Source organism: Prosopis cineraria, unplaced genomic scaffold (genome assembly GCF_029017545.1).
Source record: "Prosopis cineraria cultivar Desert tree isolate PC_DT_omini unplaced genomic scaffold, ASM2901754v1 PC4, whole genome shotgun sequence".
NCBI classification, from domain to species: domain Eukaryota; kingdom Viridiplantae; phylum Streptophyta; class Magnoliopsida; order Fabales; family Fabaceae; genus Prosopis; species Prosopis cineraria.
This window is the reverse complement of record NW_026555335.1, coordinates 18,533,003-18,550,358: the sequence shown is the minus strand read 5'-3', so window position 1 is coordinate 18,550,358 and position 17,356 is coordinate 18,533,003. Positions and strand designations below refer to the sequence as shown.

The 17,356-nt window shown below is 33.6% G+C and overlaps 1 protein-coding gene across 1 annotated transcript in view; it reads left to right on the top strand.

Annotated features, from left to right (window-relative positions):
- The window catches only part of LOC129309358 (synaptotagmin-5-like), a 36,281-nt gene extending 32,766 nt beyond the window's left edge, over positions 1–3,515 (top strand). The window contains exon 13 of the transcript XR_008592905.1: positions 416–3,515. The gene's annotated coding sequence lies outside the window, so the exon portion shown is untranslated. The remainder of the gene's footprint in view (positions 1–415) is intronic.
- Positions 3,516–17,356: the final 13,841 nt, after the last annotated feature.

The following is a 17,356-nucleotide window of genomic DNA, read 5'->3' as shown; positions in this document are numbered from 1 at the left end:
GTTTCATGCACATCATTAGGAATCTTTACCTTGTCAAGATCAGTTATAAATGCACGAAATTGTGAGGATAATGTATGGTAACTCACAAACCTTTGAATAGGATGTTGTGTGCAGGCCCTCGGTTGCTTTCTGAGAGCTATAGGTAGGTCTAACTCATCCACTTCCTCCCTTTCGGTCACTGCTTCTTCCTCAGATTCTTGAGGAAACACAGCACCTTCTACGTTCTCCGCTTCAGGAACCTCTTTCAGTTCAGATTCTGGTTGTGCGTCAGTCATAATAGTCTCCCTCTTTTTCCATTTCTTCCTTGAGTAGGTTATTGGTGTCTTGTCCAGTGCAATACCAGCATCTTTATTATATTTTGAAAGACTTTTCACTTCAGTTTCTGGCCTAAGAACCCGAGAATTTTTTGGTATAGGTAACAAAGGATCTGAGCTCGTGAACAAAGGATCGTGGATTGAGTATTTCTCACTTTCCAAAGGCTGAAGATCACTCCCTCTCTCCCCCTGAATTGAGGCATTTGGATAAAAAGGTTCATTTTCAGCAAAGGTAACGTCCCGGCTGATGTAAAGTCGTTTGGTAGTTGGGTCAAAACATTTATACCCCTTTTGTGTGGAAGAAGAGTAACCAAGAAAGAGACATTTGACAGCTTTGGGTTCCAATTTATGGGAATGATGAGAATGAACATAGGTGGTACAGCCAAAGATTTTGAGGGGAAGATTAGTGGTGAGGTGAGTGACAGAGTGACATTCTTGTAATTTTTCAAGCGGTGAAATATAAGAGAGAACACGACTTGGCATGCGGTTGATTAAGTATGTAGCTGTGAGAATTGCATCACCCCAAAAGAATTTAGGAACATTGTAGGTAAAGAGTAAAGCACGTGCAACTTCTAACAGGTGTTTGTTTTTCCTTTCCGCAATGCCATTTTGTTGAGGGGTATTCGGACAAGTGCTTTTATGAATAATTCCATGTTCTGTTAGAAACATATGCATGGTGTTATTGAAGTATTCAGTTCCATTATCAGTATGAAGCACTTGAATTGTGGTGTCAAATTGGTTTTTTATCATTGTATAAAACTCAGAGAACACATAGGGAACAGAGGATTTATCTTGCAATAAGTAAACCCAACACATCCTAGTATGATCATCAATAAATGTGATGAACCACTTTGTATTAGTTCGATTAGTGACACGAGTAGGACCCCACAAATCACTATGAATGATAGAAAAAGGACGAGTAGATTTGTACTCAATAGGTTTGAAAACGGATCTGTGATGTTTAGCGAGCTCACAATCAGTACAATAAAATGGAGTGTTTTTATTGACTTGAAATTCTGGAAACAGACGACATAAATATTGAAAATTTGGGTGACCTAGTCTCCTATGCCATAACATAAGATCTTTAAAGTCTTTATTTTCATAGGTAGATGCGACATTGCATTGAATTCGAGACCAAAGACTACTCACGGTTGATTCGTCAAGGTAGTAAAGACCATTATGCACCTTAGCACTCCCAATCATCTTCCCCGATGAGAGATCCTGAAAAATACAATGAGTGGAACAAAAGTGAGCCCAACAATTAGCCTGTTTAGTTAATTTACTAATGGACAGCAAATTACAGGCCAAATATGGTACATGTAGAACATGTTCTAATTTCATAGCTTCAGAGATAACAACACTGCCTGTTCCTGCTATCGACGAAGATGACCCATTTGCTGTACTTACTGTCTCATTTCCAGCACTAAGGACATAGGTACTAAATAGCTTAGAGTCTGAAGTCATATGATCAGTTGCCCCTGTATCCACAATCCATTTGAAGTTACTAGTAGAGGTAAGCAAGGCACAGTTACCTTTATGAGCCATTGACACAGTGTGATTCGGTTTCTGATTTTTCTCATTCTTCTGAAGCATACTGAGCATCTCGAGTAACTTACCGAGCTGTTCCTTATCAATCTCTGGTGTTGATGAAGTTGAATCTATTTTATCTGGTGGCACATCATGAGAAGCGTGGTATCCTCGTGTTTTTCCTTTTCTTGGCTTCCAATCAGTCGGTTTTCCATGGATATCCCAGCAAGTGTCACGGGTATGCCCAATCTTCTTGCAATGTTCACAAGAAACCTTCCCTTTCTGATTCTTTTGGTTTGCGTCACTGCTCTTACTTACAAGAGCAGCAGAGTCTAGAGTAGGTACTGGAGTAGGGGTAGTGCCAGGAAGCATGACCTTGCGTCTCGAGGCTTCACGACGTACCTCAGAAAAAACTTCCCTGGTTGATGGGAGTGGTGCACGACTCAAGACTCGTCCTCGTACATCATCCAGGGACTGATTTAATCCAGCAAGAAACTGAAATACACGCTCATTTTCAACTTTCTCCTTATACCGAATTGCATCACTACTGCTAGACCATTCCACATCTGTCATTAAGTCTAGTTCCTGCCATATAGCATTCAGTTCTAACCAGAAGGCAGTGACATCACGTTCTCCTTGTTGCAGTGTCCATGCCTTTGTTTTGAGCTCATATATCTGAGCTAAGTCCTTCCCATCAGAGTATGAATCTCGTATTGCCTTCCAGATTTCATGGGCTGAGGGGAGAAACATAAAGCTTTGTTGAATTTCTGGAATCATGGCATTTATTAACCATGATGATATCAGTGAATTTTCGGTGTGCCATTGCTGGAACTCTTGCGTCTTGGGGTCTTCTGGGATCTTTGATGAGCCATCAAGATAGCCCATTTTTCCTTGGCCTCCGATCGCGAGTTTCATAGCTTGTGCCCACATACGGTAGTTTGTACCGTTTAGTTTCACTGATATAACGTGTACCGATGATCCTTCGTGGCTGGTAGTCGACCCGAAGGGACCACCTGCCCTGCTCGGATCAGTCTTCGAGGACCTATCACTGTTCGACATGGGAGAACTGTGAACTGGGTTCGACTCGTGCTCGGTACTTTCTGTCTCAGAGTTCTCGGCGTCGAACAGCACTGGGAAGTCACGGAGCTCTGATACCATGTAGTGAATGAGCCGAGAAACTCTTGTATATACATCTAAGGTATGCACGAGAATATATACAGGAGAGAAAACAATCATATCTCCGAGAATAATGGAGATTGATTCAGGGGAGGAGAAAAAGGAAATAATCTCGTAAAAAACTTCCTACTCTTAACTACCCGGTATCCCACAAAATAATAACATATATTTACATTGAATATAATAAATACTAGGTCTAACCACAAATTTGCTTGAACTCTGCAGCAACAATGGAGAACAAATCTTCAAGTATAATGACATTTACATATTTCAAAGTAATGCTTTTTAGTTTTATCCCGTTATTGTTTTTTGTAGCCCTACTTCCTATGTTGAGATGTAGACCAATACTAGGCTGCCACATGGCATACCTTGTACCTTGTACTCATAGAGCAAGTGCAATAAGCCAATCATGTACATAATTGTTTTATTATATGATATCACACATGATGAAGATAGAAGATTGTTATTGAATGCCCTTTTTTGTTGATTGCTGTCTAATTGTCAAGAAGTTTGAACCAAGTTGGCTTATTATGTTGTAGGTGAATGAATTTAGGGTGCTTTTGATTTGTTAATCTGAACTAAGGCTTGGCTTGGTAGGATCATTTCTACCACAGCTTCAGAATTTGCCGTGACTGATGTAAATGAGTAGAGACAAAGAGGTTGGTTTTTATCTTTATGGCATTCACGGATAGATTTCTTGGACTTTGTTTGCCGCCTCCTTTCTTCCCTGCCTTAGATCTAAATTTCAACGGCTGGGATTCGATGCATTGTAAAATTATTATTATTATAATATTAAATAATAAAAAAATTAAATATATTTAAATTGCTAAAATTTAGCTTGAACAGTTCGAAACTACAGTGAAGAAAGATATTTGATGAAGTGAAATTTTCCCTACTTTTTTATTTGCAATTCTAAGCTGTTCAAGTCAAATTTTTAAAATTTAAATTTATTCATTTTAATTTTGTAAATGTGAAAAGTATTCTTACCAATTACATACTTCCTTCACTATAATAATGATCTTAGTATATAAGATAATGGCATTATTCCTTGTATGAGCTAAAGGAGACACAACAAATGAAGTTTATACATGGGAGTGTCTAAAGCTGCATCCTTCCACTGAGTCTCAGAATTTGCTCAAAATCCTCTTCATTAGATGGGTTTAGATTTGATGAGTGGTTTAAATAAGTTCATTTAATGAATATCTTATGTGGTATGATAATTGAATGACTATAAGAGACTTTATTATGTAATATTTAGAATGTATCAACTTACAAATTTTCAGAGGGGATAGTGTTTTGCTTTCTTAATTCAGAGTCATAGTTTTATTATGAAGCTTGAAACTAACTCTTAATCATTTAAGTTACAAGAGTTACTATCACTTATATTTGAATTGATTATTATATTCTATTTATTTGTTATATAAATAACTTTACTTCAATATATTATTTATTACTCCACTGATTCATTAACAAATCAATAAATTAATTTATAAACTTATAATTTAAAATGTTTCATTAGTAAGATTTTTCAAGAATCATATTCATATTCAGAGATATGAAAATGTCATAATTTATATACACTAAATCTAAACTAAACTAATTTATTATTACAAAATTTAAATTAAAAATTTATTTAAATTATTATTAGATTATGGCATGCCTTATATGATATATTTTACAAAATGACAGATAATCATCCTGTAAAAATAAGAATAAAATGAAAAAAATATATCTATTGGAAGTTGGAGTAGCAAGAAATAAAATAAAAACCTCTTTATTTTTGTGTATTTAAATTACCAACCTAACTTCACAAAAAATGCCATTGAAAATTGCATCAATGCATTGACGGAAACAATGTTGATACTTCAAAACAAGGTTAGTTTCTATAATATCACCTGTGCATTATAAGTCTTTTTAAATGTTTGATAACGGTAATGAGTACATAAGTAGTTATATGAGTAAAACAATTAAACGAAGGCATTACATGATCAGTAAACAATACGCAAGAACACAGAACCAAGAAAAGAGTGCGATTATAATGAGATAAATTATATATATGTAGAGAGAAGAAACATAACAAATTGTTATCATTAAAAGAAAGGAAGATAGACAAAAAATAAAAATAAAAATAAAACATGGAAATATTGTTTACACATCAAGGGATGGAAGAGTGACATGCATAAATTAGATTATTGAAAATTTTCTTGTAAATACATTGGAAGTCACATTTATGGGGCTACCAATTGCATCAAGAATTAACATCTTCAACCCTTATTTACTTTGTACTCAAAATACAATAACATATAGTTGATCAAGTGTAAAAACAAGTCCTTGTAGGTAACACTAACACTAAGCAAGTTCTAACCTTGACTTTTTTCTATGGTCATAACTTTCGAATTGTAAAATGCTCTTATTTCTAATGTATTTTTACCCTCCGTTGCGACATGTGACATCAAGAGTTCTACTTCACTTTTAGTGACTTGTAGCATGTGCTGTGTCAAGCACAAAAGCATTTCTTCTTATATTTCTCCTATTTTGAGGTTTGGTTGTCTGAACTGTTGGAAATTATGCCCTAGGGCCAATCATTATACTATGAATATCATTATTTAATGAATTTCTCTTTATTATCATATTAATTGCATGTTCACTATGATAATTATATTCTTGGACGAGCTCTAGTGATTATCCTAAATGTCCCTGATTGATCATCTATAAAAGATCATAAATGAAACAAGACTAGTATGACTTTGATTAATTACAGAGATATGAATCAAAGTCATAGGAACTTGAAAGAGTACAAGGTGATGGACCGACTTGCTATGAGAAAGCTGTATAGTACAAGTCATAAACTTATCTCATATATAACCATGTCACTATGCCCTAATCAAAAGTCACATTTAACCAGGTGATCATAAAAGCTATGATTGAGTTTAGTGATATTTATGAAGAGGAATATGAGTGGTCAAAATAGAATTTGTCCCTCACATTAATTGAAAGATATTACTAGGCCCCTTAATGAGTAAGGCTAAGAAAATGTATGGCCATACTATCATGAAAAGGGCTTTTCCATTATCACAGTTAGTCTACTTAGAGATCAAGAAAGTAATGGTCAGGTAAAGGAGAATAGCAATTCTGTCTCACACATTACTAAAATATCACGTGATAAAAGAGATGTGATACGGCTATATGATAGGTTACATTGGATCATCAATTCCTATATGAATTGGGTAGTTGTGATGTTTTACTAAAGGCCACTTATGACTTGTGGGCTAGTAGTGTAACACTCTTAAAAATACAAATCGATTTTTCACAAATTATTAAAACCATTATCATGGTAGAAAATTTTCTTACCATGATACATCCAAGACATAACACAAGTCTTAAAATATCTAAAAAAGCAATTAAAACCATGAGGGACAGACATAATCCTCATGGCATGATATTCAAATCAGATCATAAATCAAGAGGGACAGACATAATCCTCTTGGTCATATAAATACTTTTAATAAAAAGGATTAGAGTTTACATGCTTCACAAAGAAGATATGTCCTAAGTTGGCACAAGATACATTGTATAATCCAAAATAAGAGGCAACGTAAAAGACGGTGTCTCATACACCATAGTTACACCTCTGTTGCTTTCTCGGCCGAACTCACTTCTATAAAAATATTAACCACGGGGAATGAGACTTAAAAGTCCCAGTAACCAAAAATTAATATGTAATGATGCATGCGGTTGTAACTAATCATGCGATTGCTAAGTAGGCACACAAAATATTTAACCGAATAATATTTTCAAACAAACCAAACAAGTATTTAATTTGCATGACTGCACCTTATATCCTCCTTTCGCCATGCTCGGACGCCAAATCACCTGGCCAAAGGTGAGTTGGACCAAGTGACACGCCATTCATTGGGTCCAATGAGGGCTTACCACATGGTAATAATTAACCGAACAGAAATTTTCATTAACACCATACATTAAAATACCCTGACAAGTCATGCATCATTCAAATATCTAAACAGAAATATATTTGAACAATAATATCTCATCATGATAAACAAAAATAAATTTTTTTAACCCACTTGGTAATAATTTCAAACAAATATATACAGTATTTATTTTCAATAATTTATAATTATTCCAAACAATAAAACAACACATAACCATTCACAAACACACCCATCACAACACATTAATAATGGTTACCTTATGTCTTGAATAACAAGTTTCCTTTCACAACTCCTCTTTCACCACTATCTTTGTCAACACAATCTACATAGTTATTTCATAATACTATATATTAATTTTACATTAAAATAAATAAATCTAATTTAAAGAGTTAGAAGTCTTAGATCTATAATCCATATTAACACTAATTTAAGATTTATGCCTCATTTAACTTCCCAAATTCTTTTCTAAAATTCTCGTACCCTAATAAACTATTTTTTTTCCTCAAATCACTTCTAGTATCACAATTTCATCCTTCTATATTCTAAAAATTCATCCAAAAAAAATTAAAAATTTCAGAATTATCCTGAAGCCTCAAATCACCTTTCTATAACCTCAAAAATACCTATTTATACTTAAATAAATATTTAATAATCAGAGGTTCATCCCTACATCTCAGGTTCAACATAAATTCAACTATATAGATCTAGAGTTTAACTCAAAAATTCTTAAACATGAGTTTCAACCTTAAAAAATATTCTATAATATTTATTATATCCCTAAGAGCTTTAACCTATATTTTTAATCCATCATATCATCAGATTAACTATCCTATAGAAAAATCCTAATCAGAATATTTACTCTATTCTACAAAATAATCATATCACTAGAAAGCTATTTAGAAAATAACTATAAAATTAATTTTATAATTAAATAATTTTTTAAATGCTAATCTAAATAGGAAAGTTGGAACATACCTGAAGAAAAAGAAAATAATCCCCCCTTGCGAGAAAACGCCGAGCAACGTGAGAGGAAGAGAGAAAAATAATATAAAAATGGGATTGTGGGTTCCAAAATTATATTAAAAAAAACTATAGGTTTGAATTTAATTATTCAAACCTTTAGGCCATTACTTGCAATTTTCACAAATTGCATCTTGGGCCATTAGTTGTAATTTTTGTAAATTGTATAAATGTCCCTTTTGCTTCACCATGCGTGCCTCGCTTCTTTTTAATACTTGAGGAAACTTTTTCTCTCCCACATCTAACCGATGTGGGACTAAACCCCCTCCCCCCGTTTTTTTTACTTTCTTTTCTTATTCTTTTTAACTCACACACACACATAATTTTTTTTTAAATCTTAAAATTATATCTTAACAAAATATTTCTTATATAATTTTAAACCTAAATTTTAAATTCATAATTAAATTTCTAACCATATTATTATTTCTAAATAACCTCAAATAATATAAATTCCTATTATTATTATTTTTTTAAATAAAAACTTAAATTTCAAAACAATTTTTTTATCTAAAAAAATCAGGATGTTACAAGTAGCGTTATTGCCTACTACTAACTTCGTATGGGCCTACATGATCGTACACAAGAACAGTCAAACTTGAGTTATAATGTTCAAGTTCATTGAATTTGGAATATGTTTAAATTCAATGAATATAATGTTTTTTTAGGGTGAACGAATTTTATATATATATATATATGCATTTGAATATTTATCTAATAAATATTTATGTATAAATATGTATATGAAATATAAAGTTCAAATATAATATAATATAATATATATACACATTCATGTGTGTGTGTACGTGTGTGTAATATATATATCATATTATTACATTAGTTTTAAATTTAGTTTTATATAGTAAATTAAATTTAATAACTAACATAATATAAGAAGATATCATATTAGTTTTATAATTTGAATTTATGAGATAAACTAGAATTAGATATGATATCATAGATTAATTTTATGAGATAAATTTAATTAAATTTTTGTTGACTTATAAGGGAAAAAAACCATAATCTATATAAGATAGATAGGGATGAGTTTTCTAGAACGAGAGACTCTTGACGGAAAAATTTTGGGAGCCACTAAAATACCCTAGAAAACAAAAGGAGTGTTAGACTGATGGACGGACGAATATTAGATACAGTGAGCGCTAGCACGCTGTTAGTGTTAGAAAGCTATTTATGTGGATACCGATAGAGGAAGTAGATCTATGTTGTTAGCTCTTGAGATCTAAATACTTCAAGAAAACCCGTGAGAAGTTCAAAAATAAAAGATAACTCTTCTATCCACCTTGATTGAGACGAGTTCAATTAGTTTGCGATCGCGATTAGGATTTAAATTTTAATTTTTTGTTGTGCCTCCCAATCCAACACAAACTCTACTCTGAACTCAATCCTAAGATTGAAATCACAATTCAAAACATATGTTAGGACCCTCTAACCACACATCACATTATTTACTTAGCTAATCGAGGGTTCATTTTCCAAGATGTTACATCCTGGGTTAGGGAGTGTGAAATTTGAGAAACGTTCTCACTACATCACTGGTAAATAAACTAGAGTGTCTTTTAAGAAGTATCCTCCTTCAAGGAAGTTAGAGTTGATTGACTTGGTGCATTTTGATATTTGTGGTTCTTTGAATGTAAAAACCTTTAATAATTCTCTCTATTTTGTTACCTTTATTAATGGATGTTCTAGGAAGCTTTGGGCATGATCGGGATGAATTTAGCTACATGTTATATGATCCTATTGAGAAGAAGTTTCTCATAAGCTGTGATTGTCGAATAAGGCTGACACCTAAGAGGGGGTGACCTTTAATTTTTCTAGAAAATTTTGAAAAGAGAAAGATAGATGCAGGGAGTTAAAAGATTTATCCTGGTTCAACCTAAATCTTGGCCTACATCTAGTTCTTAAAATTTTCCCTGACATTTTCAACTATAACCACAAGCTTAAGTGGGTGCTTACAACTTCAATACAACTCACAAGACTTGACTAGTCTTGTTTCAATTAACCAACCTCACTATAACTAGTAGGTTGTTACAAATCACTTGAAAAATATCTTTCAAAGATTTCAACTTATTTACCAAGTAAAATTCACTCAAAGATAAACTCTAAAAAGAGTAGATTGAGTACAATGAAAACTTAAGAATAATGAAAGCTTTTTCATAAAATTTATCAAGAATGATAAATGAATGAATACAAGAATTTTAATGCACAAATTAAAAGCTTTTAACAATGTTCAAATAAGGAATGGTTTACTTAATGATCTGAATTCTTGTTCTATACTTGAATTGTGTCATATATATAGTTTTGGCAGTGTACAAACCATTAGAATAGTAATTATAGTCATTGGTGACATTTCTTGCTTACAACCAGAAGATTCATATGTGAAATGGAGCTCGAGAACTTTTAGTCAAGCATATATGACAATTTAACCATGAGCACCAGGGTGACTCGCGCGTGTTTTATAACATAAAAAGATGTAAACCATTCTGTGTGACAAAACAGGCGTGGTCCCCTTAAGCTCTCATGCGTAAATTGGCTGGTAGAATGCCAAAGCTGTAACATCCTAGATTTTCATTTTGGGAATTTTCAATGTTTATAATGGTAAAATTAAGTGAATTTTTTATTAATGATGTTTTTGAGAGATTAATGTAGCTAATAGATCATTGAATAACTTTAGAAAAGGGCCAGATTAAAGTTCAAGTGGATTGTGACTTGGAGAGAAGTTCAATCCAAGTGTGAGGCTTTTTATGCAATATGCGACGGCAAAAGAGCCAATGCGCCGCAATGTATATACACAAATTTACGTATATTAAATATGTGATCTGACGAAAAACTATAGAAAGAAAGAGAGAAAATGAGAGAGCATTGGAGGAGACTTTTGGGATTGTTAAGGCATGACCTCATGACCAATTTAGAAGAATTTAAGACAAGATTTATCATTTGTAAGCTTCCTGCACCTCTCCATCTCTCTATATTCAAATTTTCTGAGGTTTGGGATATTTTAAGGCTTTGATTAGATTGTCCTTGGGTAATGGCCAAACACATTATCTTAGCTAAGGCCTTATGAAGTTAAATCAAGCTTCTAAATCTAGATTTATGAATTTTATAGCGATTTGGAGTTTTTGGTTAGGGTTTGGATGAACCTTAAGTAAAAATTAGGTGATGAAGAGTAATGCGGGTAATGGAATTGTGTTGTTTAAGTGTTTAGGTGTCAAATAGAATTAATGAAGTGAGTTGGGAGAGTTGGTGGGGTTAAATTGAGGTTTTAGGTATACTGGGTATCCATAATTGTGTTATTAGTGTATGGATTGACAATTAAGGGTTTAATCATATAGATTAACCTTTGATCAAGCATTATAGTGCTAGTGGACACATATGGAGCCATTGTTGGCAATGGCAGCCCTTTTAGTGAAAAAAGGGTTGAGGTAACCAGATTGTTTAATATCCTTTTTTGTGTGTTTGGATGGTCATTTATTAGATTTCAAGGTTATGCTTTGATTTTGTACTAGCATAGTAATAATACAAAATTATGATTTTAAAGTTATGTGAAGTGGAATGAAAAGTTATTTTAATGTTTAGTATTTGAAATCAAAATGCTATCTTTAAGTATAATTATTTACAAAACTACGTTTGAGTAGAAATGAATGTTTAGTAAAAGTTATATGTTATAATTCTGTGTTGGAGCATCGAACATGTTAGCATGATCATTGTGAGAGGGTGGGAGTTCACTCTAGTGTGTTGTTAAGGACATTGTTTGAAAATCCATATAGTACACTAGCATCTTGGATGCCCTGTGTAACCTCCTCTCATATATCTACACAATATAAGAGAAGACTACGATGTTACCACTACCCCTTATCACAGTACAATCAGAGAAAACACAGCAGAAGTAAATCATACACTTCTCAAATACATATTGGATATAATCCACCAGCATTCCTATATCAAATGCATGCATTTTAACAAAAATAAAACTGAAACTTGGTATGTGTGCCGCGGCGGGCCGTTCGTGCACCGTAGCATATGGCATAGAGCGACATGCTCGCCTTGTTTGAGTAGAAATGAATGTTTAGTGAAAGTTATATGTTATAATTTTGTGTTGGAGCATCGAACATGTTGGCATGATCATTGTGAGAGGGTGGGAGTTCACTCTAGTGTATTGTTAAGGACATTGTTTGAAATTCATATAGTACACTAGCATCGTGGATGCCCTGTGTAACCTCCTCTCATATATCCACACAATATAAGAGAAGACTATGGTGTTACCACTACCCCTTATCATTCATCATAATCAATTTCATTTTAAAAGTTTCGACCAAAGACTTACTTTATAAAATCAATTAAATCACAATACAATTAGAGAAAACACAATGGAAGTAAATCATGCAGTCCTCAAATATATAGTGGACATAATCCACCAGCATTCCTATCTCAAATGCATGCATTTTAACACAAAAAAAAAACTAAAACTTGGTACATGCACCGCGGCGAGTGGTCTGTGCGTGGCATGTAGTATAGAGCCACATGCTTGCCTTGTTTGTGTCGTGCACCACGGCATGTGTCTCCATGTGCCATGGCATGCTTGTTTGGATTTCTGCTGTCATTTTGACAGCAAAAATGAAAACTTCTAGCGTTCGCCATTTTCGCATACAACATCCAATTAGAGTGATTCAAGCGCCCATGTGAAGCTTTACTTGTATACTAACTAATGAAATAGGTTTGGATACGATCTAATACTCTGATAAAAATTGAACACTCAAGTGCAAAAAGTCACTTTTTTGAAAATTTTGTGCACCCAAGCGCTCATTTCGATCCTTTTCTCTCATTAGACCATACTAGGCTTTGAACCAAGTCTAAAAGGATCTAATACACCTGATTGACCTCAATTAATTACAATCATACTCATATATCAAAATTTAACCCCTCTACGGCCAATTTCCACAATTTATAAATTTCACATACTATGCCATTTCTTGGCATAGCATATCCCACTTGGCTATTTCTCAACTCATACATATGTAATTATATTCACAATACAATCTTAGCCCCAATTACTCATTTTATCATAATTTATCCCTTGGCTTAAGATTCACCAACACAAACAACCATTTCAATACAAACATGCTCAAATCAAAACCTCTTTGTCTCAAACAGCACATATACACATAAGCGGGCTTGATTTCACCAAAACTCAGTTCAATACATGCATGTAACCCTATTGCAACTCATACACACTTATATGTATAATCTTTTAGTTCAATTCATTACATAAACTCAGAGTACACGGCTTCACAACTCAAGCCGGTCCAGACTCTCTTCCCTTGGCCTAATCACTTCCCGGTCCTGTAAACATATAACCACGAGGGTGAGATAAAATCTCAATAATAAAATAATTTACTCCTATTGACTATCACATGCAACAATATGAAAGTAAACATAGTATAGCATTAAAATTTCATAAAATAGCATTTATATCATATCTCATTTCATTTCTCAAAATTTCCTTAATCACAAAGGATTCTATGTTATCTCAAGATATTTCATCATATCGCATATTATACTAACATGATCTCTACCAACTAAACCTCTAAATCAGCTCGATACGAAATCATAGGCTCATCTTAGATCAGTGCACACTCTCATTAGTCTTGAGCTCACCTACAGTAGTAGAATCACTATGCCAAAGATGTTCTAACGCATAATACGGACTATGGTTTCCCCCAATACACACAATGGGATGTCATTAACTCCAATACCATATCTCAAAGATGCTAAGGAGTCTCTCATCTCTAACACTGTACCTTAATAGGTATTAAGGAGATCTTCTCTAATACCGCGCCTTTCAAGGCACTAAGGAGAATTGTTTCCAACACGCACCCTAACAAGGTATTAAGGAAACCTTGCCATATGGTCTTTATCATCTCCTACACTCGGGTGAACTCCCACCCCTATGATCATGCTTTCTCAAACCATTCAAGGTTCCCATTTACCATGTCACATTTTCTTGCACATTACATACAAATAATACTTTTCATTTTAAAACACACATTTCAATGCTCATTTCAATTAAAAGTCTTTTCACACACAACAATCACTTAATGCTATAAGACATGCTTAGTTCAAAACCATTTCATGTACTATATAGCATACTGACATATAGTTACAATAAACAGTCAAACAAAGAAAGTTATTCGATTACCTTAACCCTTCTATCATTAGAAAGGTTACCCGTGGATTTCAACTATCACTCAAGCTTTTCTCAAGATTCCTTTCTCTATTCAAGAGTCCAAGATGCCAATCTGAACACATTTGGCACATTTTAGTCATTTGGTCCATTTTGACCAAAAATTCATTTTTTACCACTTAGTGCTGTATTCATCCGTAAACTCTTTTTCATTTATCCATTTTAAGTCACTGAACTACCTAATTACTATTTTACATCACCTCAATCGGTCTTATTTCATTCAGATCATATTTTTGCCTTAACTTTCTCTCTCTAAAGGCTAAAATTGAGCTTGTGGGTTCAAAGCTCTGCCGTTCAACTCTAAATCAATCATAAAGCTCTAATTTAACTTTTGAGAACCTTTTTATTACTATTGTTCAATAATCAAAATTCTTAAATTCCACTAATTCAATTTCCCTATAATTCATTTTCAGAGAAAGTTGTGTAAAATGGAAGGTAAGAGTTATACGTAGCTTACCTAGCAAGTTATCGATCCGAATCACCTTCCACTGCTCCAAAATGACTTAACCTGGCTCCTCAACCCTTCTCCTCTCTCTGTCTCATGTGTTTCTTAATTTTTCCTTTTGAAAATCACCTCATTTCATGACTTAAGAAGTGATTTTCTGGTCTATGTACTGCGGCACATGCAGCATAAGCCACTGCACATGTCACAGTGAGATTTATTCTTACCACAAGCACTTGCTTCGACCTGAAATGCACTCCTATCACTCATATCTATTCATACAACACATAAAAAGTCAAAATACCAATTATTCATTTGAATTTATAATCTTACTTTAATTTCCACTTCACCCTTGATTAACCTCTAAACTTAGGATTAAGAAATTCAGGATGTTACACCTTAGTGCTCAGTATTATATTGTTTGGAAGTTTCAGTACTACATGAGGTAGATTGAGCATTAACACCCTTAGTATTTAGAGATAGGGGGAATTTGTTGTCCATAATAGGTGAAGGAACTCTTGGCTAGGGCTACCTCCTATTAATGGTAAGCTTGGGCCAGTGTAGTCATATAGACTTAGTCCTATCGAGTTGTTAGCCCACAAACTTTGTTAGAAGATATAAGGAAGGTATAAGGTAGTGTGTTGATTATGCATTTCATACTACAATCATATATGTGGTTATATGACTTGTTATACATTTTTAATGCCACTTCACATACGCACAAACTATTTTCACACATGAGTAGTTTGATTAGACTATTTAGTTACTAAATCCTCGACTCACCCTGTGGTTGCATTTTACAAGTAAAGGCTTTGATAGGGGCAAGGGAAAGGAAAGTGCAACCGACCATCGAGGGGACTAGCCAATATTTGTATGCTCTTTTCCATTCATTTTGGTTTTATAACGAATCTCATATGTATATACCAACTTAGGACATATATCATATTGTGATGCACTTGCATAAATTATGTTGTAAACTATAGGTATATTGGCTTGTGATGATGTATTTTTATTGTAATGACTGTGTGAGGTTGAGATACTAGTAAAAGTGTTAAATTGGTATAGGTTTGTATGTTTGATTGGCCATTGGAATAATTAGGTGTAATGGTTTCCCTTAGTGTAATTTATGTTAATTGTGGAGTTTTCACGGCTAAATCTTGTTTGGATTGCTGTTGTTGTAGTTTGAATGCTTGTACATGTTATTTGTGGTCTATTTGAGTTGGTTCAAATGGTTCCATAGTTATTGACACTTAGTTCAAGAGTTTGGACACCTTAGTAGTGGTTTTGGAAAGAAAGTGTGCCATTTTGAATTTGGGTGTCTAAATTTCATTTGGCTTAGTTTTTTAGTATGAGACTAGTGCCAATAATTAGGTAGCTCTAAGAGCTACATGTAGATGTTTGAATCGCTTGAATAGGATGTTGGAAAGGCAAAATGGCATGCTCTAAAAGTTGGCCTAGTGTCATGACAGAGGTCATTGCGCTGTGAGGCACAAAGAGAGATGTTTCCCTTTGTGCTACCTATCGTGGTGGACAATGTGCTACATCGTAGAACATTGTGCCACTTTCTAGACAATTGTTCCAGAATTGTCCCTTTTGTATCCTCTTATGTTAGTTATGGGTTTTTATGCTTCTGTTATTTTATTTATTTAGTTTTAAACTACAGTTTGAACTCAAACAATCTTTCAATATGATTTTCTTGAGATCCTGTTTTCTTAAATATTTTTTTAACCCTTGGGTTAAGATAACTATTTATGGGATTAATTTAATATTGGTTATCATAATGTTGTTCTGTGTTTGGTGTTCCATGTGCTTAGTAATGTCAGAGATGATGTTACAAAAGCAATCTAGGTGACAAATCATGTGTAGGACCAACTAACTATCATGGCTAAAATGGTTAGTTACAAAACCTAAAGCATTCTAGAAGACAAATTACATGTGGAGCACTTTTCCTCATACGTGTAAAATGGCTACTTATAAAATCAAGCCATTTGTTAAGCATATAAAGCGTGGAACCAATATGCATTCAAGCATGGATTGCATGATTAAAAAGACTCAAATCTATAAGTGACAAATCACGCAAGTGCACAATGTGAAATAGGCTTGAGATGGTTTAAGACTCACTTAGGCTAAATGTGTTTAAGAGATTAAGTGACAAAATAGGCATGAAAGCATTCCCTTTTAAGTATGAAATGTCACTACACAAAATGCAATGGAATATAAGGTGACCATTTAAGTGTGAGTATACAAAGGTATCTTGCGTGAATTGGAGCATAGAAGCTTTATCAAGGCATCGCACAAACAAAAGTGACAAATCATGCATGGACCACTTTTATTCAAGCGTGAAATGTTAGCTAGTATGCCTAAAGTGACAAATCAAACATGGAACCATTTCGAATCATGAATGAAACATCATGTAGTGAAAAGGTGAACTTCTATGATCCAATTCAAGTGTGAATGACATTACTTCCAAGCTTGAATTGACTAAGACATGTTTTAAGTGAACAAAAAAGACATATAACCTACGATGATGCATTTACTTTAAAATTCATAACGTGATTAAGCTTTCATACTTTTCACATTAAATCTAAGAGAGATACATAACTTAAACTTATAAATCTTCTTCTTCTCTTGATTATTCAAGCTCTTGAAAGTTTTGTCTCATCCATAA